The sequence below is a fragment of the Myiozetetes cayanensis genome, unplaced genomic scaffold (genome assembly GCF_022539395.1).
Source record: "Myiozetetes cayanensis isolate MyiCay16 unplaced genomic scaffold, myiCay2020 scf1, whole genome shotgun sequence".
NCBI classification, from domain to species: domain Eukaryota; kingdom Metazoa; phylum Chordata; class Aves; order Passeriformes; family Tyrannidae; genus Myiozetetes; species Myiozetetes cayanensis.
In genome coordinates this window covers 96,599,033-96,610,519 of record NW_026086604.1, presented here as the reverse complement: position 1 = coordinate 96,610,519, position 11,487 = coordinate 96,599,033, and positions in this window count along the sequence as shown.

Genomic DNA, 11,487 nt, shown 5'->3' with positions numbered 1-11,487 from the left:
ACCAAGACTTACATATTTATTTCCCACTGCCTTGTCTCTGGCAAAACTGGTTTTTTATGCTGTTTTGTTATCTATAGCTTCTGGGGTTTTTAGGGGACAGCGGTCTACCTTTTTCCTTTTATCAACCATCAAATGTATCAAATCTGCTTTAAAAGTCCATTACTCCTTGTAACTGTTTCCAATGTAAACCCTTCTCGCTGCTGCTGTTGGGTAGCAGAAGGGCATCCTCCAGCCCTTCACAACAGCGACCTTGACCAGACTTGACATGGGTATGTTTGGCTTTGAGAAAAGCTTATTCCTTGCATGGCTGGCTGAGGATTTGTGGGATTTTGCTGTTGCTATCATTACAGCAGTCGAAAACATATATTTGAGTTTTGGGTTTCCAGGTAAGGTATATGTTGTTGTAGGCTTTGGGAACTTAAATGCAGGGATCTGTTACTTTGACAGTGAGTATCACTATGATCACTCTTGTCCTCACAGATAACCTATTTTTCATGTTTTCTGTTTCTGTTCTTTTCCCTTTTCCATGAAAGATACTAGTTATGGACTGTACTTTGTCAAGCATGACCTAAGTGCGGTGGAAAAAACTGTAATAGTCTATATAATATTCATACAACATTGGATGGACTAAATAATATTTTCTTCCCTTAAATGACTTAAATAAAGAATGCAAAACGGATTAGAAAGTTGTGGGGGAGCCCAGCTGGTTCTGGGCTCTCTATAAGCTGAGCTAACGAAGATGGAACGCCTACACCTGGCAGAGGGTTAACCACGGACAGTAAGGACTGTAACACAGAATGGGTTTCCTGTCAGGAAAGCTGACCTATTGTATTCAGACATGTGTGGCTATGTCCAATCATGAGTTGTTATGTTAGTGGTAAACCAATGGTGCGTGTACATGTGTTATCTAGAACTGTATAAGTAGCTGCACTGTTGTAATAAAGGGAGCTGGTATCCTGAAGCCATGTTGTGTACCACCCCAACCCACAACAGAAAGTAATTGTTTTTTTAAAAAATAAAATCAGGTAACCACTACCCATATTCACATTTTGAAAAAAATGTTTGAGGGTTTTTTCCCTCTATATGTAACTCATTAGCAATCACATTCCTCATAGGAATAATGGGAAAATGTGTTAAGTACAATAGTTTCATCAGACTCAAGTTTTAACTTCTAATTTTTTAAAGAGAATATGTAAATAAGGCATCGCTTTAGAGTTTAAATAAATAAAACAAGTTAAGGTGAAAGCATGAAAATGGTTACTTCATGATTAGTGGGTTTTTTTGTTGTTGGAGTGTCAAATGATTCTAGTAGTGCTAATGTGAGTATAACCTAATATGCTTCGGACCAAACATACTTGTGATTATAAAATACCCCTGTTTGTACACACATAGGTAAAAGTCAAAGACTGTATCAGATATTTGCCTGCCTTTTTAGTAAAGGTTAGAGGTTGCCATGCTCATGTAGACTGGGTTGTTAAAGGATGCATCTGAGAGAGAAGGTATTTTGATTTTCTTAATTTGAACCTTACCTCAGTTCTTATATGCAATATATATATGATATTTGTAATTTTATGGGCCCATATGCATGTGCACAGAAAACAATGTGTAGATCTGTTTATAAAGATAAGACTTAAGAGGTTTATCAAGCATCCTCTAGTGTCCAGTTTAGATGAAAAATACCAGGTTTTCTATTCATGTGTTATTTCAGTGCCTCAGCTGATATTTACTAGCAACATACTGTTTTAAACTTTTCATAAAACATTATCTACAAATCCATCCAACTTCCAGTGTTGCCATTTATAGTATCTCTTTCTGGGTGATCTCTGCTAAAATTTATTATCTCTCCTATGTAGTACATGGTATCTGGTTCCGTAGTATCTGAGGATTTGAAATCCTCATTTTAGGTCAAATCTAGCTGGGATGAATACTGAGAAGATTGGTTTGATTTTTGTAATTCATACTCTTACATGCAATCTTATTGTCCATCTGTGTGTGCTACAGAAAATACTTTTTTTTCCTCTATGGAGTTTGTAAAATTGAGAATTTTATTTTTCATCTGCTTTTTCAAGAAAAGGTAGCTCTCTTACTGTGTCATTACAACTTTGTTAAGGCCATCAATACGAGCAGAAACTGGCAGCTGCTCCACTGTGCATGGAATATCCAGACCAAGCTATGGTGTAGCTTGTAGACACTGGTCCTCAAAAGCATTGCTAATGTGGGATTTTCAAATTCTGGTTGTGTATATTCGTAATATGGCAAATTAGAGATGATAGAACAGAAGAAAGCAGGATGTTGCATGTTCTTCTACATCATGTCTATCTATGATTTAGGAGTTGCTACCTTTAATTTTCTCTCTCAGGCTCTCATTCACACTGATTCTAGTCTTCCTCTGTTAACATTGAGTTGGTTTCCTGTATGCATTAGAGTAATTTTAAAAGCACATGGACTCAAAGGAAGTACATCTATGGAGAATTCTTTTGTTGTAGAACAGTGACAGCCATTATTTCCTACAGTTGCCACTAAATACCACGTGACATTTCATTGAAGTGGTAACTAAACCCATGGTCATCATGTGTTACTTTATGGCTGTGCTAGCACATCATGGTATAGCAACGGATGTTGATGGAGCTAAGTGTGGTGCAGGAGTCTGCTGTGACAAAACTTGCTTTTCTTGGTTGTGGCTTCCAGGGCAGCCCAGGTCAAACCTGATGGCCACTGGGCAAATGAACAAAGTCATTGTTTTCTAATTAGGTGTGTTGCTGTAACCAGAGATTTGGTGGGTAACTTTTCCAAATGGAGACCAAGGCCTGCGTGGCTCTGGGGGCTTACCAGGTCCCAGGTCTGGAGGGCATTGTGTGTGCTGCTGCCAAAATAGGTCTGCATGCCTGCGGCAAGAGACACCTTTGCCTGATTGCCTCTGGTTGTATCTGGACAGCTTGCACCTCCAGCATTTCTGTAAGCATTTAACTTTGCTTAAAGGAAGAGGAGGAACAGCAGAGTGTATGTAGAGTGTATCCCCAATTATGTGGCCTTTCTAGAACAGTGGTTAAATAAGAGGGGAAAGAAAAAGGAGGAAGGATAAGGTGAAAATTTAGGGCCTTCCTTTATGATGAAGAAAATTGTAATTAGGCTGAGCTGTATTCAGAGAATGAATTTTTTTCTTGCCTGCACTGAATTCTGACTTCAACTTCCCGGAAACATGTTTCCACACTGAAAGAAACTGTACCCATGTTGAAGCCCTGCAGCCACGGTGAGTGTTACCTGCATTTATTTAAAGCACACCACGCCTCACCCCCAAGATTCCAGTGCTGCTATTCAGTTAAAATCCAATCCAACCAAAAATTCAGTACAGGTGGTGTCTGGCTCAGTTAAGTGTGGATTTTTTCCCCTCTTAGCTTCAGGGATAGCACATTCAGGACATAATGATTCTGAGCATGTTAAACTGTTTGAGATGAAGCACAGTTTCTGTGTATTTTATGCAGGTTCTGCTGTGGTAGGACCTCATAGAAATGTTGCTATAGATACAGTTTGACCAGGAGAGATCCAGGTTGTGTGTCCTTTTCCTCAAGATGAGGATATTCCCATGCTACCTAAAAATACTACGGAAGTTGAGCTGGTCTTACAGTGCTCTCCTTATTCAACGAGTGAATAAATACAAAACTGCTATGCCAGTCTCTGAGAATATAGGTGTACCTTTATCTATAGTTCTGTCTATCCTGCATCTCTTGGAGGATTTAACATTGGGTTTTTTAGATGTGACTTGCTCATTACAATAATGGAGGAAGAGGGAAGAATGCAGCAGTGGCAATGGCCAGCATGAATTAGGTCCTTCAGGGAGACGTGGCTGCTCTGTAGTGTGCTGCTCATGGCCGTACGTAGCACCTGCTATGTTTAGGTTTTTAAACATAGGCAGATATAGTGCTTCAGTTATTTGTAGTGATATGAAACCTTTTCTTAAAAGAGGTGATTAGAGAGAGCCTCTCTGCTTGGAGAGCTAAGACTTGACCTTACATCTTCTGGCTGGGTGCATATGGACATCTGAATAAAGCGGCAGGGCAAGCGGCAGAGCCAGCAGCTTCCTCTAAGAGCACTGCAGACCAGAAAGCTGCTGGGCAACAGCCAACCTTGCATTGTACAGGTAATCTCTTCAGCTCTTATGTCCAGTTATTTGTTAAACACTTTATTTAATTTGTCTTCGCTGAGCCTTTCAAGGGCTTGTGCATTAGGGTCTCTTTTGAAATAGTTTTTTTAAACTGGCAGAAGATGAAGGGTGACTTCAAATGAGCTGCTAGACAGCATGGGTGTCTTGATTCCTTCATATAATGTGGGAAGACTGAATGTAAGAGGCAAATGCATAAAGTCAACAGCTTATTTTTAGGTTGAGAATAAGAGTGTATTTCTAGGAGGGATGCTGACTATAGGGAAGCTGGAATTAACATTTACTTTAGATAAGCTCTAATACTGACTAAAAATAGAAGTTAATTTCTGTATTATTGTAGACATCCTTCAGCAGGATCCTGATGGTCTTCAGAAAGACTTGTGGCTGCAATAATGGCATACTATACTTAGGGAATCAAATAAATGCAGAGTATCTCCTATGTCACTGCTGCTGTCAACTAGTTGTGAGCACAGTTTGTTTAATGTATTGCACTGGGATGCCTGGACAGATTTATCCTGTGTCTGGGAAGGCAGGATAGTTTTGGGTCATTGGGGGGATTTGGGGGTGGTGGTGGTGTCATTTTGGGGGTTTGGGTGTCATTTTGGGTTGGGGGATTTTGGGAGGGGTTTGGGGTCATTTGGGATTTGGGGGATGGGGTTGGGGTCATTTTGGGTTGGGGGTTGGAGTAATTTTGGGGGTTTGGGGTCATTTTGGGTTGGGGGATTTGGGGGAGTTTGGGGTCATTTTGGGAGGGTTTGGGGGTCATTTTGGGTTGGAGGATTTGGAGGGGTGGGATCATTTTGGGGGGTTGGGAGGGGTTTGGGGCATCTCACCTGATTTCATGTGCACTGTGACCAGCCCAACCAGTTTTGTTGGTGATGTTGGTGAGAACAGAAGCATGGTTTGCATTCACCTGGAGCATACAGGTCTCCAAGCACTCACCAGGAGGGTGGGAAGCATAACATACTCTTATTTTTTTCCAAAGGTTCTGCTTTCCTCTGAAGTTTGAATCGTAGCTGAGCTTGGACTATTTATTTTTGATGGAGGAACCTCTACCAAAACCCCTGTTTCACAGCTGTGGGCATGACAAGCACTGTCTCCATTTTGGAAGACATCCCAAGACTTTTTTTCCATTGCTAGGGCCGCATGGTCTGTCCAGGACTGTGTAACTTTGTTTTAGTAGAGTGATGCTGTAAGGAAATTAATTAGAAATCAGCAAGTGAACCACAGAACTGTCACATCGATCTCCAAATTTGTCATATTTTCTCACTGGTCTATGGTATGACAGGGGCATCAAATTCCTGTCAGATTCCTCCCAGAATCTCTTACAGCACAGTCAGTCACTGAGGAGTGTGAATAATGTTGTTCATAAACAAGAGAGCCTGCTGTGTTATTGCAATTGCTGTGCTTCTCTCTTTACGTTATTTGTAGTGAATATCACTCTAGGGATTGCAAATTCCTTGCCTTAATTCCACTGATTTAAATTGAATTATACCTGCCAAAAATTCTGTCCTAGAGGGTGGGGGGTTTGTAGGGGTTTGTTTTGTTTGGCTTTTTTTCTTTTTTTATTATTTGGGCTTTTTTAATCACTGGCATCGACACAACATCCTTCTTGCTATCTGGATGCTGAAATTCAGGTTTTTTCAGATTATTAACCTGGAGAACTATACTACTACTGGCATATCTCATGCCAGTAACAAGTCCTATGAAGTCCCACAGTTTACTTTTCTGAACTCCTGTGTATGTATAGTAATAACTGGGTTGCAGAAGATCCTTTGTATCCCAAATTATTTGGTTAAAGGCTCAAGCTTTTAGTGCTCGCATACACAACTGTAAGAAGTGCCTTTTCTGTGTGTGGAGAACAGGTCTGGATATCTTAAAGATGATAAATAGGTTATTGTTCACATGAACTTTTCACACAAGGACTATATGATAGTTAGAATGTGGAATAATAAACATTGAGTGGCTGAATAATAGAAAGCAGATGTGCCAAGAATGCCAAACAAAATGTTTGAAAGCTGTGCTGTAAACTGGACCTTTCAACAAGTGTCCAAAGCTTGTGAGACCACCAGGATCTCAGCCTTATAGATTTTAAAATGGATGCTAAATAGAAAAGTAGAGACACTACTTCAGTGTATATAAATCAATGAGATTTAATACTGTGTAGAAAAATGGTGGATCACAGGATCCACCATGTGGTGAGTATTCCATGACTTTCTCATATCTACTACGTGTTTCCCACTTGTGATTTTTCTTTTGATGTAGTCAAATGAGAAAAATGAAACAAAATCGACTTGTATTTGCCTTAAAAATTCTAAACAGTCCAGCTCCATTAAAGCCTCTGGTAAGCCCTTCCTGACTTTTTGTGAGTTATGTCCAGGCTGTTGAAAAGGCCCTCTATCTCTGTCTGTCTATCTATCTATCTATCTATCTATCTATCTATCTATCTATCTATCTAATTATATAATCTAATATCTAATATCTTTGTCTTAAGCTGTAATTTTATAGGAAACTAAGACACGTAAATTTAATGGCATGTAAATTGGTATCATTTTTGCCTAGTTAATTCCACTTAGATTTAAAACTCTATTTTTGAAAACAGGATAGTACATGGTTTATAATACTGTATTTGTTTTGTATGTCTCATCATCATCTGGTTATTGGAGTTTGGCCACAGCCAAAGCCAGTGGGAAGGGTTAACTGTCTTTTCCCTGATGGGTTTTTTTTTCTTTTATTTGGCTCAGATAAATTTCTTCAGTTACTAATATCCAGCAAATGATAAATGTTCTACATTATATGATGCATTTTCATTTGGGCACAAATTGACCATAAATCAGGCTTAAATAAACCCCAATACTGAAAACCAGGGCAAATGTTTTACGTGCAATGTTAATGTGTATTTTCAAAGGGGATAGAACAATGGCTGGATCACTAAACAATCTGGATTGCTGATAAAACAGTACCATTTCAGAAAAAAATTCCCTTAAATACCTAAGAAGGGACAATTGATTTTTTAATATGAGGCTCTGAAAATTCTGGCTTTCCACTCTATTCTTTTAGCTATTATTATGAGAAGCTGATTTTTGATTAAGTCATCAGCTTCTGTATCTCTGCCAGTTTACATCGGCTCATCTGGTCACTAGTTGTGTCCCCCAGGGATGAGTCTTGGGTATAGTCCTGTTTAGTATCTTTATTGGTGAGCTGGATGAGGGGATTGAGTCTACCATCCACAAATTTGTGGACAATACCAAGTTTGGTCAGAGTGTCGATCTGCTGGAGGATAGAAAGTCTCTGGACAGGGACCTGGACAGGTTGGGTAGATGGACTGAGACCAATGGCATGAGGTTCAACAAGGCCAAGTGCTGGGTCGTGCACTTTGGCCTCAACAACCCTTTGCAGTGCAACAGGCTGGGGACAGAGTGGCTGGAAAGCTGCCCAGCGGAAAAGGACCTGGGAGTACTGGTTGACAGGAAGCTGAACATGAGCCAGTGGTGTTCCGAGGTGGCCAAGAAGGCCAATGGCATCATGACGTGTATCGGTAGTAGTGTGGCCAGCAGGACCAGGGAAGTGATTCTTCCATTGTACTTGGCATAGGTGGGGTTGCACCTTGAGTATTGTGTCCAGTTCTGGGCCCCTCAATTCAGGAAGGACATTGAGGTGCTGGAGCAAGTCCAGAAGAAGGCAATGAAGCTGATGAAGAGCCTGGAGCACAAGCACTATGAGGAGCAGCTAATGGAGCTGGGATTGTTTAGCCTGGAGAGAATGAGGCTCAGGGGTGACTTTTATTGCTCTCTACAACTACCTGAGAGGAGGTTATAGCCAAGTGGGGGTCAGCCTCTTCTCAGGGCAAGATGACGTAATCTGAAACTGCACCAGGGGAGGTTTAGATTGGACATTAGGAAGAAATTTGTCACACAAAGGGTGATTAGATACTGGAATGGTCTGCACATGGAGGTGGTGGAGTCACTGTCCCTGGAGGTATTTAAGGAAAGACAGGATGTTGCACTTAGTGCTGGGGTCTAGCTAATGTGGTGCTCAGTCATGGGTTGCTCGCGATGATATCAGAAGTCTTTTCAAACCTTACTGATACTGTGATTCTGTCTTCCACCCAGATAAAACTTTGAAGATTCTCAATCTGCCTGGAAAATGCTAGTATAACTGTATGAAAAAGGTAAGACGCAGTGGTTGAAGAGCTAACAATAGCAAATAACAGTACCAACAAGGAAATAATTTTCCTTTTTTCCTGTTTACTTCAGCTGGAGAACTAGTTACAGACAAATGCAAGAACAGACCAATAGAAATTAAATGTGTTATTATGTGAGGAGATCAGTGTAGTCACCTCATTCAGTTTTTCAGTGGGAACTCAACCTGAACATGTTACCTAGCAAAAGTAATTCATTTGGTGCAGAAATTGAGGGTGACATCTCCTTAATTTAATGGGAATAAGGTAGGAAGGTGTGGTTTGTACCATGACAATAGCAGTCTAGATTTTGCCTCTAAGTCTAGATGCTGCAAATGATTTGATGTCTGACAGACTGAAATGGTACAAATTGAAATGTAGTCAGCTTTTTTCAGTGTGGCTTAGCAATTGCCGGGGACAGAGCTCTGTTCCCGTCCATTCAGCCATTTCCCCTCTCATTCTCTGGTAGGCAAGTGAATGTGGAGATTTTCCTCTTTATCCAAAAGATGTTATATTTATTGTATTTTCTGTATGTATATATATATATATATAAATACTTTGGTATATTAGAGTTACTCCTTTTATACATTCGTTACAAAGGAACACCCCTCTCTCTGACAGTTAATGCTATGATTCTATGATCTCTGAAGTGGCATTTTGGCAGGAGAAGCCTCCAAGAGGGCAGCTTATCTGTTAACACTAAGTCTTGATGAACCCAGTCTGTACACAGCCGAATCTTTAAGAAATGCAGACATGGTGCATTTGTTTTCTTTTTCTTTGCACTGTCAGAACATTGTTGTATTGGACTTTTTTTTTCCCTGAGCTCTACTTTTAATCAAAAAGTATTGTTAAGAGTGCTATTTCACCGACAATTCTCAATTTACAGATAACTTTTCTAATTTAAAAACTAATCTGGAGGCTGAGCCCTGCCAAAATACAGTGTTTAATTAATATAGGTGGGTGTAAAGTACAAATGAGCCCTATGGTGCAGGTATGGAGCCTCCCTAGATGATACAAACTTCAAGGTTCATGCAGCGAGAACAGGGATATAGAAGTACGGATATAGAAGTACAGATTATAGCAATTCCTGTTTTGAATGTTTCTTTCACAAAGGGTTGGCATACGATTTAATGTATTATCCCATGTTCTCAGCCATTAGTTTTGCCATATTCATTTACCTCTACATTATTATTATCCTTGTCACTGCACTGGATCCTTCCCATTGGTTTCGTAAATGGCCTGCCAGAATTTTATCAGCTAAACTTACACCATTGAGACCGGCAGTTTCTGTTTCTGTTTGGCCTGACAAAATTCCAGTTGGATTAAACATGAGATGACTTTGGTATTTGGATGTGCAGTGAAAGAAAGAAAAGGATGGAAGTACCGTGTTCCTGACCTTTCCCTGGATAATCTTCCTTGCCAAGAATGGAGAGCTGAAATTTTTATGGACTGACATAGTTTCATATGCATCACTTCTAGCTGAAATAAGTCATCCCAAGAGCACTCTACAGCGTGAGAGACAAGTGTTCCATTCACCTCTTCTAGCTGCTTTGCTTCCCTCCTTCCTTTAGAGATGGATGAACCTTTTGCTCTCTCCAGCATGTCATCCCACATTTCCTTTAACTTTGTTGGAGAGCTGCCTGAGCATCGCTCAGTGCCCAGGTAATTAATTGAAAAGCCCCATCAGGCCCTCTCACTTCCTTGCTTCAAAAGGCAGAGATTTGACTTTGTAGTGCTAATGGGATTGAATGTCGTTTGTGGAATTTACTTAATCATGGCATATTGACTTTCTGCCTAAATCAAATTACTTTTATCCATATTGATTGTACAGTTATAAAACCCCCATGAAAATCTTTTTATTAAATGTTGTAAATCTCCCTGCTAATATGATGTAAATGCCCTATTGTTTTCACTTGGTGCTTTAATGAGCAAATCAGTTCTTGCAGTTTGATCATACACTAAAGGCTGAAGTTACTGATAAAGTGACTTTTCCTTTTTATTTGATATTGACCACTGTGTCACTTAAGACTGGAAAATTTTCCCATCTCCATAATCTTGGTCATACTTAAATGAAGAAGAGAAGACTATCACTACTCCAAACTTTTTATAAGCCAATTTGAACAAGAACACTAAATAATTATACCACTAGCCTTTACGCAGCCAATATAAAAACACCTTGATGACTGGAAATCCCTTCCATCGCTAGTCTTTTTTTTTCATCACCAAATTCTGTAGTTATTACTTCTCTACTTAACCTGCCCCTGGAATATTCCTATGCTAATGTCCACTTTCTGGCATCACGGTCAACATAAAAAATGGCAGTTTCTAAACAGCAACATATACATGTTGCACCAGAGTACTTGCTCTGAGGGTGATGGTTAAGGGCAATGATTGCGATCAATCTTTTTCCTGATGAGGATGCTCCCTAACAACATTAGGCTACGTTTTTGAAAGGGACATGTAGATACTATGAAATGGTTTACCACGTTTCCCTCCTTTTACGCATTCAGCGCCATTCCCTCCTCGCTGAACACAAGTTGTGGTGCAAACCCTTTGCAGAAAATGATGACACTTTCACCAAGAGCTTCCTTCACTGACAGAAGATTTGACCTGCAAGAGTGTTTTCCCATGCCAGCTTTCCTACAGCCCCAACATCCAGCAGTCTTCCTTGGAGATCACTGTTGTTATCACAAGTAAATTCCCCATGAACCATCATGTGCGTGTGCAATAAGTACTGGACTTGCTTGCTGATCTCCAGGGACCTGCCAGAAGAAGCAGCTCCTTTTGTATCAGAGTTCCTGGCCCCTCTGTTCCCAGAATTTACTCTGCTTCTCCTGGTGCACCTCCTCATGTATGGGGGGTGTACATGGAATTAAACAGCTAGAGTCAACACTAACAGTAACAAAGTCACCATTGAGATAGTATTTCTTCTCTGAGATTCTGGGCTTGATCCTTAACAAGGATCTCTCACGATCTGTCATGAATCATGAGCACTAAAAGGTATTGCTTTTTACTTTGTTAAAAGGGTGGGCTTTGTTGGCCCAGCGGTCTCTAGCACATAAGTCCCCTCCCCTTCTCCTTCTGGGTGATGATCACCCTTCTCTTTTTCTTTAGAATAGACTATCATCTTTCCTTTGCTTTAGCTCAT